The following is a 14,274-nucleotide window of genomic DNA, read 5'->3' as shown; positions in this document are numbered from 1 at the left end:
GGAGACAGCATTTAGAAGGGGTCCACCTTGTGCAAGAAGGGTTACTAGACTGAGGATGAGGAGTCCTGGGGAAACTGCACCCAGGGGCTTCAGTGGGGTTCCATGAGCTTACAGCTTCATACCTGGTCATTTCACTTGGGACATCATTCTTGCCATGGCCACCAGCCTCACATCCCTGTGATTATTCAGTGTGAGACTGGGGAGGAGAGCCTTTAAAATGGTAAAGCCCTGCTGTACATGTGAAATGTTAAAAATCTTAACAATCAGCGAACTTCAGCAATAATGTTCACCCAGGAAAAAAGGGTTGCTCTCCCTCGGATGAGTGGAACAAAATGGTAGCTGTAGAGAGAGGCAGAAAGCTTAGGGGGCAAAATGCTGCAGGCTCTAGAGCCACACTGCGTGGCTGGGAAGTTAGGCTCTACTCCTAACCAGCTGTGTGACCTTGGGTCAATCACTTTCTCTCTCTGTGCCTGCTTTTTCATCCATAAAACGTGAACACTAATAGTCCCGACTCAGAGCATTGTTGTAATTATTAAATAATCTAATCTATTATGATCCAAACACAGCCGATATGCCTTTGCTATTATAGAATTAGTGACAGTGATGCTATGTTATAAATAGTAAAATATTATTCTCCAATGTTTGGGCCATCTCCAGACTCACTATAAGCAGCTCCTGCATACATAAACGCTGTTGTGGAAAGAGTATGGTAAAAATACTTCTGAGATGGTTTATGATCTTCCAGACACCCACTTTAAAACAGTGCAAAATGAGTCCACAGAATACTCACTTAAGAGGTATTTTAATGAGCAACTGCAAACACTATGCCTAATACGGGGGGCAGGCCCTCAATGTCCTACTGTCCTTCCCCTGCATTCTGGACGTGCCATGACCGGGTGGTGAGCATGGGTGATGGGTATCGTATCTGTGGCTCTGCATGACGAACAGGGACAAAGGCCCGACTACCGCATGTACAGTCTGGTGGGGGCTGGGCCTTGTGCACCACACAGCTCCGTGCCAGGGCCTCTGCGGACCCTGTCGAGGCTGCAGGGATGCGGTGGCATGTAAGCCGGGCCCTGCGGGACTGGGACGGCCGGGGCAGGCCAGGGGCAAGAGGAGGAGGCAGGCGCACAGGGGGAGTCCAGGTGAAGCAGGCTCGGAGGCATGTGACTTCTCGGCCTAGGGGTTTGCATTTGACTCAGTGGGAAGAGGACCCCCAGGGAGGCCTGTCCCTGGGGAGTGAGTGATGCAGGCAAGGCTGCGCTCCTGAAAGCGCATCGGACAGCCGTGCGGAGGACAGGAGGGCAGAGGCAGGTCCGGAGTCGGGGAGACCCCCCGAGGAGGTTGAGAGCAGCATCAGGGGGTCTGACATCAGGAGCTGAACTCCATGTAGTGGTGGAAAATCCGCCAAGTGGTGACACTTGGCAGCAGGAGAGCTGAACGGTTTGACAGATGGTGGAATCGCCTCACTCAGGGGAACCCAGGGGAGCGGGGCTAGGGCCTGGAGGAAGACACACACTGGGGACTTGAGGGTCTCCTAGGGAGAAGCCCACACTCTGGTAGTCAGGACAGAAGGGCCTGGAACCTGGGGGTCTGCAGGAGCTTTCTACAGCTGCAGTTACAAATCACCACCGATACCAGACGTGGCTTCAAACGGCACACATGCCCCGTCTCCGTCTCCAGGTCAGATGGGCGAGTTGGCTCGGCTGGGTTCTCTGTCCCAGCTTTTGTGGGCTAGATTCAAGATGTTGGCTCTAACTGGGAGGAGACGGAGCATGGCGGGGACCCTCTTCCAAGTTCACTCATCCATGCCCTTGGATGAATTTGGTTCCCTGTGGTTTAGGACTGAGGGCCCGTCTCCTTGCTGGCAGGCAGCAGGGGCCACCCTTCTGCCTCCTGGCCCCCAGTGCTCGCACCAGGGCCCGCACATGTGGAACCAGCAGCACACCAAACCCTCCTCTCACTGGGGGTCTCTCTGACTCCTCTTTGGGGGGAATCTCTCTAACCCCAACCAAAGGAAGTTCTCTGCATCATCCAGAATTATCTCCATAGAGGCCCCCTGATGGGTCACCTTCATTCCATCTGCAAAGTCCCTTCTGCCAGGTAAGGTAACAATTTCATAGGCATAGCCCCAGAGATTAGGGGGTGGGTATTTGGGGCGGGGGCCTCTTCTGCCTGGTAGAGCTTCTCTACAGGAAACCTGTAGACATCACACAATAAATAAGCACCATCATGAGGGAAGCCCTGCGTTCTAAGGAACCAGGATGAGGCACATTACCCAGCCTCGGAGAGCAGGCATGGGGAAGAGAGGGACATTAGGAAAGGCTCCCTAGAAGAAAAATGAGATTATGCAATGGAACCTGAAGATGAGTGAGAGTGAAGGCAAGTGTTACCACCAGAGGCAGTTAGCCTCCAGACTATTAGAATCACACGTTTAGGAGAGGCCAGAAGTCTCCAAGATGTGGCCAGTGTTGCAGGAGCCAGCCTCCCTGAATGCTGAGAACTGCTGTTACCCTCCCATCTCCTGGTGGGACGAATCTGCTAGAACCTTCCAGAAGCAACACAGTGCACCTTCATGGAAACCCCACTATGCAAGAGAAATGAGCTAAGTGAGTCTGCATGTGCTGCTCGAGGAAGAGGTATGTGACACAGGAAATGAAAATGACATGCAGACCACTATGCGTAACGGGTTTCCAATTTCCTCCCCTCACCCCCCAAAAAAGAAAGTGATTGCTTGTGACCATGCATGGGCTTACAGAAGCCAAAGGTTAAAGAGTCAAGAACTGTGCAAACTGGATTTTAAACCTTGAGTAGCCTGAAATTGGCCATAGTGGGATTTCACCACCGAAGTCAGCAAACCTACAATTCAGGGCTTTTTTTTCCTTCCTGAGAGGCTGAACAGCACACCACTGGGTTTGCATAAATGACCAAACTGATAATGGGGATTATCTCAGGAAGAGGTAGGATGTGTTTCACAGTGGTGTTGGCCACATTTCCTTCCTTAGATTATTAATTTTTCAAATTGGTGCCATTACAGCCTTTTTCACATCTTTTCATTATTTTCCAGATATACAAAATAATGAACATAAAAACACACCCCAGCTTGCCACAAGCCCCATTTTCAGGGCTCTCCCACCATGGAGGCGGTTGCAGCATCATCCTGCTGGCACAGCGGGCTCTGAGGTTCACGGGTGGACAGGAGCCACCGCCCCACGATGGGGGCTCTGGGAGGCTGGGCATGCTTCCTTGGGAAAAGACCTCCATCAGCTGTGGTCTGAGCCATGGACCTCATGCCTCATCTGCTACAATCATTATGAATCATACTCGGATAGTCAGGGAGCTAGGAGAGCTTCTCGGGGGCCCGCCAGCTCTGCTTCCCCTGGCCAGCCCTTCCCCCTGTGCCGTCACAGCCAGAGAATGTGCAGGGGGGTGGGGGGTGGACGTGGGGAGCTGAACTGCAGACAGCAACACCAGCTCCTCGCCCGGCCGATGGGAGGCTTTCTCATGTGTAATGTCCTGGTAACTAACACACTCATCGTAGCCCGCGGGGCGCGGATGTGGGAAGGGGGGCTTCTGCCCAGGAGGCTGGACGGAGGCCTGGTGGAAGACTAGCTCAGGCTCCCCAAAGCAGATGCTCCCTGATTTAGCCTGAATTCACTGCTGTCACCACCTGCAGCAGACTTTTCCACCTGGAACATTTTGGCTTCTTCCCCCGGGGCATTTCTCCAGGACTCCCTCTCCCTCTGTGACCTCTGAGCACAGTGAACATGTGGACTCTCCTTCCAGGGAGTGGTGAAGACATCATCACACGGAGCAGCGAACCTGCCATCACCCGTGGTGCCAAACATGCCATCACACAGAGCAGTGAACACACCGTGCCCCGGCGTCCTGCAGAGGGTCAGCTCAGAGCCAGACCGCCAGGGGCTTCTGGGGGCTCCTGGGGGGCTTCGGGGAGCCTAATGGTGCAGACAGAAGCCCAGTCGGACGGCTGTTCCTTTCCGTGGGAGAGCCTCTGCCCACCCCCGGCCAGGTGCCTGGCATGCAGCAGCTGATCGGGATGTGACTGTGGATCCATGGGCCACTTTAGCTAATGTTTATAGCTGTCTTTCCTTATCATATCATCGTGCCATGTCAACGATTTGCATCCTGCCCTTCCCTCCCAGAAGGTAGCCCTTCTTCTTAACCATCACCGTGACGCTTCAGTGGCGGGATCATGAATTCTCTGCACGTGCTACCGTTCCTTCAGCCACTCCCATATTCTGCGACATTAAAGCCGTTTCTGATTTTTCGCTGTTATAAATACCACTACGGCCAACATCTTTGTGCATAAAGTACAACGGGATTCTGGAAAGCAACTGAAAAAAATCTACCTATTTTTATTGTCATGTTACTCTCACACGATTGTTATACCCTCAGCTTGGTCAGGTGAGGTGTCATCCCCCACATGGAGAAATGAGAACACTCGTGATCCAGCTCCTATCTGACGGGTGACGGGCTGCGATGGCTGCCAACGAAAATGAGGGAGTTGGTGCCCAGGTTTTATCCGCTCGTGCTAAAGAGTGAAGGAGGACGCAGCTAACACATTCTTACTGTATGGTGAACTAGACGGCTGGCATTTGGGGGTCTCATGAACCCACCCACCGCCTCTCCTACCCACCACCATCACCACAGCCCTGGACTACTGAGAAGGTCTCTTGGCATGGCCCGGGAGACATCATCCACAGTGTTTGGAGAAACGGCACTCTGGGGGCTGGAAATAGGGTCAAGAGGCCATAACTCAGGCCAGGGACACTGGATTTGAGGTCCGCTAAATTTGTTTCTGACTCTCCATAATTCCTTCGACCTGTCTGAGTCTGTTTTTCCACCTATAGGCAGTGGGGTGATGACCAGAAGATCTCTGAGGCCCCCTTCTGATGTTCTCTGAGGCTCTCGAACCCAAGCAGAAGGGAGCTGCCAACCCAGGAAAGGCAGGAGCCTGGTGGCCTCACCTGGACCAGGAAGTCGGATCCTTTGTACTTCAAACCCCCAGAGCACTGGAGCTCTGCTTCTGGAGATCACCCCTGTCCAGGCCAGGGTAAGTGCTCCGTGTCACCTGTGTGGCTTGTTTGAATTATACGTGTCCTGGGGACAGGGCATGGTCAGACTCATCTCTGTCTCCCTTATAACCCCAGCTGTGTGGTGAGTACGTAGGATTCACCCTGCATCCTTTGTAACAGCAAACAAGAAAACGAGACAGAACTTGCTCTCAAAGATGCCGGCAAAGGACAAGTTAACGCAGATCATGATCCAGCTATGGAAGATGACCGTGAGCCATTACACGAATGATGGAGAGCTATCCTTACAAGCACAGAGAGATGTCCACTCCATCCTCTCCAGGGGTAAATTAATTACAGGACCACACAAATGGGATGTGTGTGGCTCCACGTGCCCACGAGGGGTATTTATGTGCTGTCTGTAGAGATCCCTGGGTCTTGGGATTTTAGGTCGACTTTTCAACTATATCCTTTGTCCTTTTCTGACTTATTTCGGGTTTTTCATAATGAATAAGCATTCCTACCTAGTCGTGTCTAAGGCAGGAAATGGCAAACTATGGCATTTGGGCCAAATGTGACCACCACCTGCATGTTTGGCCCCTGAACTAAGAATGGCTTGGAGATTTTTTTTAGTGATTGGGGAAAAAAGAAAAAATCAGAAGAATAGCATTTTGTGACACATGAGGATTATCTGAAGTTCAAATTTCAGTGTGCAAACAGCGCTTTCTTGGAACACAGCCATGAGCAGTTGCTCTGTATTTTCCATGGCAGTCTTTGCGTGACGATGGCCCAGACTGGCTGCCACACAGACCGCATGCACCGCACGGCCCTGAATATTTGCTCTCTGGCCCTTCACACAGTCAGTCTGCAGACCCGGCGTATGGCCTCGCAGGCTCTGGAAGGCTCCACAAGAACGCTGGCTGGAATGGCAGCCATGCAGGGTTCTACGGCTCACGCTTGCTTGCAACGCACAATGCTCACTGTTCTCGGGATTCTGCATTGTGAATTTGCCTCGTTGCTAAAATTGATCCGGAACCCCCAACACGTGGCACTTTCCCGGTCATTTTCAGATATTCCCAGAGCGGCAAAAAAAGTTTGAGTTGTCTGACTTGCATGTTCCCAGACGAGGCTGGACGAGGTGACACTCTGCTCCTGGTCTCAGCTCTCCTACTGTAAAGAAGTTTCTCTTCTGAGGTCTACGTGGTGCCACATTTTCCTCGTTCTTGTGCTTCTTTTTTTGGTGGTTTTGCTGTTTAAAGGAGCCTCTAAGCCCAGTGCCTGGACGTTGTGTAGTGTTTCTGAGCATAGAGGCTGCGATGTGCCTTCTGGAGAAAAGACGTGTGTGAGAAAAGCTGCTCTCAGACCATGAGATACAGTGCTGTTGGCCAGGAGTTCGAGGCCAATGAATCAACCATGTGTGTTAGAGAAGATGCCTTTGAACATAAACACACATAAAACAAGGTCACGTATTGATCGGTCAATGAAAATGCTGTGCACAGAGGCCCCCAGACCCTAACCCTCCATTTCCCGCTGGGGCAATGATTCAGTATTCACTAATTCAGTGTTGGCTGCCACTTCATACAACAGAACTATGGCAACTAACGAGAATCAACTATGCGTGCTTTCACGATCCATCCCATCACCACCCTCGGTTCCCACCAAACCAGGAGTTCCTTGGGGCCAGGGACTGTGACTTGCTCCTATCTGTATCCGGGACACCACAAAAAAACCTGCCATGCCCCCCCTTCACCTACCCATGCTGAGGCCAGGAGCAGGTCAGAGCAGGAAAGGCCTTTGCTCCCCTCCAAGCTCCCCTCCACCAGGTGACAGCACAGTGTGGCCCCTGAACCCCACGCTCCTCTTCTAGAGAATGGGGATCATACCGGTACTGCCTTGGGTTGTGGAGGGACTCGGTGAGCCAGCACAGGTAAGCACTTGACTCCTGGCCCCGGCGAGCACCCGGTGAGCTGTTCTTCTTTGGGAAACTTCCAAAGAAGATGTCCCTTTTCTTTCTCAGGAAACTGTCGCTATGCTTGACCATGCTCTTCCAAAAACCCCTTTCCACATATTGAACCCCAAACCTCTTGTAGATTCTGCTGAGTTCTCAGTAGAAACAGCTAGAAAGGAAAAGCGAATAGCCACACAGCCCGTAGGAACCAACAAGAACTTGTCGATCCATCAACAGTTTTTGGCAAAGTACTGCGACAGACACAGAAAGAGTCTGACCTCTCCCTAATCTCATCCCCAAATGTCAAACGTGCCACCAATGTAGGAGTTTACAAAGGAGACTGTGAAGAAAAGTACAGAGAAAAAAATCCATTAACCTATAAGGTGAAGCTACGTTAGAAGAGAGTAGGGGGAAATGTTACGCATGATAAAGGGCAGATTTTGTAGTACACATAATACTCAGGGGTGCTCATAAACCCAAACTTACCCTTCTGCAGCACTAAAGGAAGGCATGTATGGCAGAAGTTCTCGCCAAGTTTGCCGTCCGCCTCCTAGAGCTCACGTACACCCAGGGAGGGGTCACGCAGGCAGGGACGACATTTCTCACCCACTCGCTTCTAAGGAGGGACCATGTGCCCAGCTCTCTGTGGAAGAATGCCACTTCTGGAAGAGGTGTTTAGGAAGGGGGTGTCCTTCTCGACCTTCCCTTCCCTCCCCTGCCAGCTGGGTTAGATTCCAAGGTCACTGACGGGATGGCAGACCAAGAGCATGGAACACACTGGAGTCTTCCAATCGCTGCAGAAGAAATGCCACCCACTGACCAGGAACATCCCCGGGGGGCTAGTCTGTGAGTAAGAAATAGGCATCTTTCGTAATGAGCTACTAAGACACTGAGGTTTACTTGTTATAGCATCTGGTAGCATCTAGAGTTACTCGAATGGCACAGTCCTACTTTTTTTTTTTTTTTTTTTTTTTTTTTTTTTGCTTTGTTGGATGAAAAACTGGGGCTCCAAGTGGTGGATTAAACTTGACAAGGGTACACTGCTGGTAAGGTGTTGATTTCCACTAGCTGCTTAGAAACGTTCTAAAGCCTATGATCTTTCTGCAAGACCCAGCTGCTGACAATGCTGAGAGCCCTCTGCGTGCTCTGAGAGTCCAGATGAAGAAGGGTTCAGGGAAAACACTCTGCGAAGCACAAAACACTCTAGAAATAACCACGCTGTTTGTCGTCAGCTTTCCTGTTCACCTTCCCTTTGCTTAGTCAGGTTCGGTCCATCCAGACTTTCACTTCCAATGGAAACAGAGAAAGCCAATGTGGCCGCAGACACATCTCACTACTCTCCAAGGCATCTTATGACTTTGAAACAGGCTAAAAGAGTCCATCCTTCCCACCACCACGTCCCCACCTCCCCAGCCCCAGTCTGTGCTCTGGGTTCACGTTATTGCGAGCACTGCCCATGGCCAGACACGGCCAGGCTGCTTCACAGAAGCCAAAGAAGTTACTAGAAATGAGTACTAGCTGTGACAGGGAAGCCAGATGTGCAGACAGGGGCCTTTCGAGGCCCTCACTTCCCTGCTCACAATTAGTCAGCTTCCAGCAGCGATGAGAGGCTGAGGATGTCACAAACAGGGACCCTCGCTGGCAGCTCCAGTGAGGATGGGGTGCTTGGACACCAGCACAGGGCTCCACAAGGTGCTCGGGGCTTCAAAACATCAGCCAACCTTGTGTTCAGAGCTGAGGACAATTCCCAGGGAAAAGATACTTCGTCTGTCCAGCTACTCTCCAGGCACTCGATGGGGACCTACTGTGCATCAGGCAGTGACCTAAACCAAAGTGAGACACAACTCCTCAGCCCGAAACCCCAGCTGGCTGACAGACACACACATGTTCCGACCCACACACTGTCAAGGGCCCACTGGCCCGTGAATTCCCATTCTTCAGAGCAGCCGCGATGGTCCAAACCCATGTGCACTTGTATGTCTGTCTTTCCCACAAGAAGGTGAAGGTCTTTTCATCTGTGTAACCCCAGATTTTACACAGGTTCTCAGGGTGTGTTGCTTGAACTGAACTGAACTGGGGGGGGGGAAGGAAAGAAGGAAGGAAGGAAGGAAGGAAGGAAGGAAGGAAGGAAGGAAGGAAGGAAGGGGCGGACAAGGGGAGAGAGGAGGGAGGGAAGGGAGGGAGGGAGGGGAAGGAAGGACGAGGGGAGGGAAGAAAGGAGGAGGGGAGGGAAGGAGGGAGGGAAGGAGGGAAGGAAAGACGGACACTGGGAATATAAAAATGAACAAAATGCTTCTCATAAGCCCAAGGCAATGACTGTAGATTAATACTGAGGGTGGACAGTAAGTAATCACCGTGAGTCCAAGGACATCAGATGTGCAAAATAAAGAAATAATGGAGAAGTCATTAGCTCTGGCAGGAGCAGTCTCCCCGCAACGAGTGGACATGAATTAGGACCATCTGATCTGTTACACATTCCACAGCATCCCAGCCTGCCTCACCATAGCATCCCCTGCACATTATTACAACCTTTGTTCATCATCTGTCCCCTTCAAAGACAAAACTCCCCAAGGAGCAGAGACTGCCTCTCTCTTGTCTGTTCCCTAGCACCCGGAAGTGCTCAATAATCATTTGTGGAATGGATACATCCGATTAGAGACAAAACCACATTATAATCCCCTAATAGATATAGACAGAGCTGCGGGGTGCTAAGCTTACACACAGGGCAAAGTGGCTGACTGTGCCCTGAAGGAAACAGCAACATTATATACACACACAACCTGTGGCTACCAGAGTGATTACACAGCTGATCTCATGGAGCCCTAGCCATTCACCAGTCGTGGTCCCCAGAGTGAATGCACTCAAGGCCTCATGAAGAAGTTAGCATCACTATTTCACAGAGGAGGAGAGAGGTAGAGGCACAGAGAAGAGAAAGGGCAGGCCCCAGGTTACAGAGCTAGCAAAGACAACAGTTGTGCGACTTCGTATGGTGTCCCACTAGAGCATGACCTCATATCAGGAGAGCCAGAGGGAAGGAGTAAAGAAGTCATTCCGGCAAAGCAGACACCAGCACCAGGCTAGGCAGACCCTGGGCAGAGAGCGGAGCCCAGCCTTCATGCCTCATCACAATCCCATGAACCCACGTACTCAGGTGTGCACCACAGTAACACTAGTTTGGTGATTCTCAACCACCGGAAGAGACTTTTAAAAACACCGAAGCCCAGATGCCTCCCAGACCAATTAAAGCCCCGCTGAGAAGGGGGGGGGGGGGCGTAGGAATTGGATACTGGTATTTTTTGCAATCTCCTGGGTGACTAGGGCACGCGGACAGGGCTGAGGACCTCTGGGTGAGGCGTCTGCAAACCTGCTACCTTCCCCAGGCAGGGCTCCAGCAGGAGGAACTGCTAAGAGGTTGCTGGAAATCAGGTGTGAGTACAACAAGGAATGGCTTGACTGTTGGACCACTGTCTCCCTGGACGAGTTATTTATTCACCTGCGACCATATCCTGAAACAGGGCCCCTGTCAACTCTGCCCGTGGCCAAGAATGGCGGGCTCAGCACTGCCAAGGTGGGAGGCTCCCCACAGGTGTTCAGAGAGGATGGCCACCGCCTGCAAACCTACCGCTCTGTCCTGTACGAGCCAGAGACCTTGCAAAAGTCATCCGACTTTCCGAGCGTGTTTTCTCATCTGCAAAATGAGAATAAGCATGTTGCAAAGATGAAAGGGGATACGGATGCTGAAGAATTCACTAAGATGAAAAACAAACAAAACCAGAAAAACACCACTTAAAGAGAAAGTGTTACCACTGCCAACTTGGAGGAAGTTGGGTAGAGTGGTGGGTAGAGCAGGGATCTGGGTTCAAGCCTGGCTTGGCCTTTATTATGAAGTCAAGAAACCACTCTGAGCCCATGTTCCTCTTCTGTGGTCCACAGCACAGCCACGGCTCGTGTACTCATCCCCCTCACAGCAGGCTTGTACTGGGCATCCCCCACGAGGTTGGTAGATGGGGAATCAAATGACACAATACATATGAACACGCTTTGGAAATTGTAATCTGCTCTACAAAGGAGAGGCTATTGTTCCTGCATGTAATGATTAATCACGGGCTCACGGGCTTCCGGGGTCTACAGGGACCTTACAGGATCTCATCATGGTGGGATGCTCGAATTTCCCCCACCCCATTCCCTCTCAGTCCAGTGTGACCGCTACGTGGCTCTCGCTGGCGATGAGACCGTGACGGCTGTCTGAGAGCACTCAGTCCACCCAGGTCTCCATTTCCTCTTCCTCTATTGAGATGTCTGCCTGGTCTCTCCACTTCCACATCTTAGTTCTGATCTTTGGGGCCAGGTAAGACACATCGGAGCTACTGTCACCCTTCCTGCATTTCTCATTGGAGACAACCGTCATGAACGTCCAGCTCTAACTCCCAATTCCACTCCAGTCTTCTCTGGGAAGCTGGGGCAGTGTGAGTCCCCTGTCTCGGTCAGCTCGGGCTGCCACAACAAACAAACTAGAGACTAGCTGGTTTAACCAACAGAAATTTATTTTCTCACAGTTCTGGAAGCAGAAGTCCGAGATCAAGGTGTTGACAGGCTTGGGTTCTTCCGAGGCCTCTCTCTTTGGATTCCGTGTCCTCCTACTAGCAGGGGGAGACAGAGCTCCAGCGCTCGGATATCCCTCCTTAGACGGGACACTAATCCTATCATGGGGCCCCACTCTCATGACCCCATCTAAACCTAATCACCTCCCCAAGAGCCCATTTCCAAATACCATCCCCTTGGGGGTTAGGGCCTCACCATATGAATTGGGGGGGGGACACAATTCAGTCCACAACACATCCCCTCAGAAGGTTCTCTTGCTAAGCAGAAGCAAACCTTCTTCAGACACTGAGTACCCACAATGCCTACAAAGCATTAGTTACATGTGTGGAGAAAACAAATAGGAATTACCTGCCCTCAAGATGCTTCAGGTCTAAAGAGGGTCTCCATCTACACGTAAGAGGTCCTTGCACCATGAGAAAGAACGGGCCATAAGCCGGGGATAGGAAGAGAGTCAAAGAGGTCACAGCAAGAAGAAAATACAGCCCTGTCCTCTGACTAGCTTGTACCAGACAAGTGGTGACTCTTGCGCTGAAATCAGGAGACTCTCGTTCATTCACACTGACTGCCTTCTCGCGCTTACCAGGATCCCTGCCACAAGCTGCCGCCGTGGCCGTGAGCAGAGCGGACAAGCCAGCAGCCTCGACAGACTGGATTCTGCGTTCTGCTACAGGCGTGCGATCCTGCCAGGTGGGAGGGGTCATGCCAGACCTCTCTGTGCCCCTCATCCCAAGCACGGTGCCGCGCCCCGCCAAATAAGCGAAAACGAAGACGTCTCCAAAGTCAGCCTTTACCATCAGAGGTAATTAACTGGTACTTGCTCAAGGAGGGCCACGTGCCTCCCTAAATGCCAGTGGCTCACTCACTGGTTATTAAGGAGAGCCAAGGGCCCCAGAGGTCCCAGAGAGCTGAGCCCTCGAAGCCACCGTGACGCTGATCTTGTGCAGACAGAGCGCGAACAGGACCGGACTGGACTCTTGAGGACGACTCACCACCAAAACCCCAGGTCTCGATGACAGGTTCAACCCTGGGAAAATGGAATTGGGTGAAGAAGCGGGGTGCTATGCCACAGGTCCTGGGGGCGGGGAGGGCTGGTGACTCCCCCCTGGCATTAATGCAAGAGTCATGGAGGAGAAAGACCTTCCACAGCTGGCAAGACCAAGGCAACAATGTGAAGGTCGCTGAGACAACTGCTGCACTCAGTAAACCGGGGCAGCCTTAAGCTACTTGAAGTGGGAACTGAGACAGGACACGGTTTACGGTATCAGCAGTGTGGACCCTTTGTGGACAGGATGTCCAAAGAAGCTTCCACTGAAGTCCAGAAAAGCAGTTGCACAAGGCACCGGCTTGAACCAAGTGTAACTTCTCCTTCTGGGTTCCTGTCAATCTCCCCCAACGTTTAGTGAGAGATTCTCGTGGTTCAGCCTTGGAAGCACTTTTGCCTTTTCAGTCGACTTTCCTGAAATCATGCCTTACTGAGCCATGGTTCTTACTCAACTCTACTTCCTGTGCCAGAATCTTATTGACAAGAAATTTAAAAGGACTGGGTGCCAAAACATGCAGCACGACACTTGTTTTTAGGTTTAGCATACTTTTATACTAAAACAGTTTATACTAATATTTACCCTAACATTAACTTAACAGAATATTAGAACATTTTATACTAAAATTTTTTATACTAAATATTTTATACTAAAATATTTTTAGTGCACAGAGAATTGGGATGCTACAGTGTGGCTTCTCCTTGGTCATTTCAAACACTGGAGACGTCTGCCTGGGCGTCTATGTTTACACTGCTCACATCCACGCACAATACATCAGGACGGGCACAACCATTGCTTTTGCCTATTTGCCAAGTGTTGGACTCTTTGAAATGTATTTCTCAAAACGTACATACACATATACGCAGTCCCCAACTTACGATGGTTTGACTTAGGAGTTTTTGACTTTACGATGGTGTGAAAGCAATATGCATACAGTAGAAAGGGTACTTGGATTTTTGCATTTGGATTTTTTCCCAGGCTAGGGACATCCGGTACGATCCTCTCTTGTGGTGCTGGGCAGCTCCCAGGCAGCCAGCGATCACAAGGGTCAACAACTGAGACACCGACACCCATTGTGTTTGTTACTTTCCGTAGAGTAGTCAGTAAATTACATGAGCTGGTCAACACTTTATCAAACAGGCTGTTCCTTAGATGATTTTGCCCAATGAGAGGCTAGCGTAAGCGTTCTGAGCATGTTTGAGGCAGGCTAAACCACGCTACGATAATCAGTAGGTAGGTTAAGTGTATTACATGCATTTTTTACTTAAGATATTTCAACTTAACAATAGTTTTATGTGGATATAACCCCATTGTAAGTTGAGAAAGAACTGTATATACACGTACACATACACACACACACACACACACACACACATATCTATTATGAAAACGTCACAGAGCTCTGGTTAAAGTCCTAATGTCTTCAGACAAAAAAAAAAGTCTCACAGTTCAATTCATGTTTGCCCTTTGGGTGCAATGTGACAGAGGGGATCTAAAAAAAAAAAAACAATTGGGGGCGCCTGGGTGGCACAGCAGTTAAGCGTCTGCCTTCAGCTCAGGGCGTGATCCCGGCGTTCTGGGATCGAGCCCCACATCAGGCTCCTCCTCTATGAGCCTGCTTCCTCCTCTCCCACTCCCCCTGCTTGTGTTC

General features: G+C 50.9%; 1 protein-coding gene across 19 annotated transcripts in view; it reads right to left on the bottom strand.

The window, feature by feature from the left end:
* LOC121101714 overlaps positions 1-14,274 on the bottom strand; it is a 230,094-nt gene that overhangs the window by 58,311 nt on the left and 157,509 nt on the right. The window contains exon 5 of one of the 19 annotated variants that reach the window (XR_005833727.1): positions 4,341-6,358. The exons of the other annotated variants lie outside the window; for them this stretch is intronic. The gene's annotated coding sequence lies outside the window, so the exon portion shown is untranslated. Of the gene's footprint in view, positions 1-4,340; positions 6,359-14,274 lie in introns of those variants that run through there. 19 annotated transcript variants of the gene reach the window in all.

Source organism: Ursus maritimus, unplaced genomic scaffold (assembly GCF_017311325.1).
Source record: "Ursus maritimus isolate PB19 unplaced genomic scaffold, ASM1731132v1 scaffold_9, whole genome shotgun sequence".
NCBI lineage: Eukaryota > Metazoa > Chordata > Mammalia > Carnivora > Ursidae > Ursus > Ursus maritimus.
This window is presented reverse-complemented; position numbering and strand designations above follow the sequence as displayed.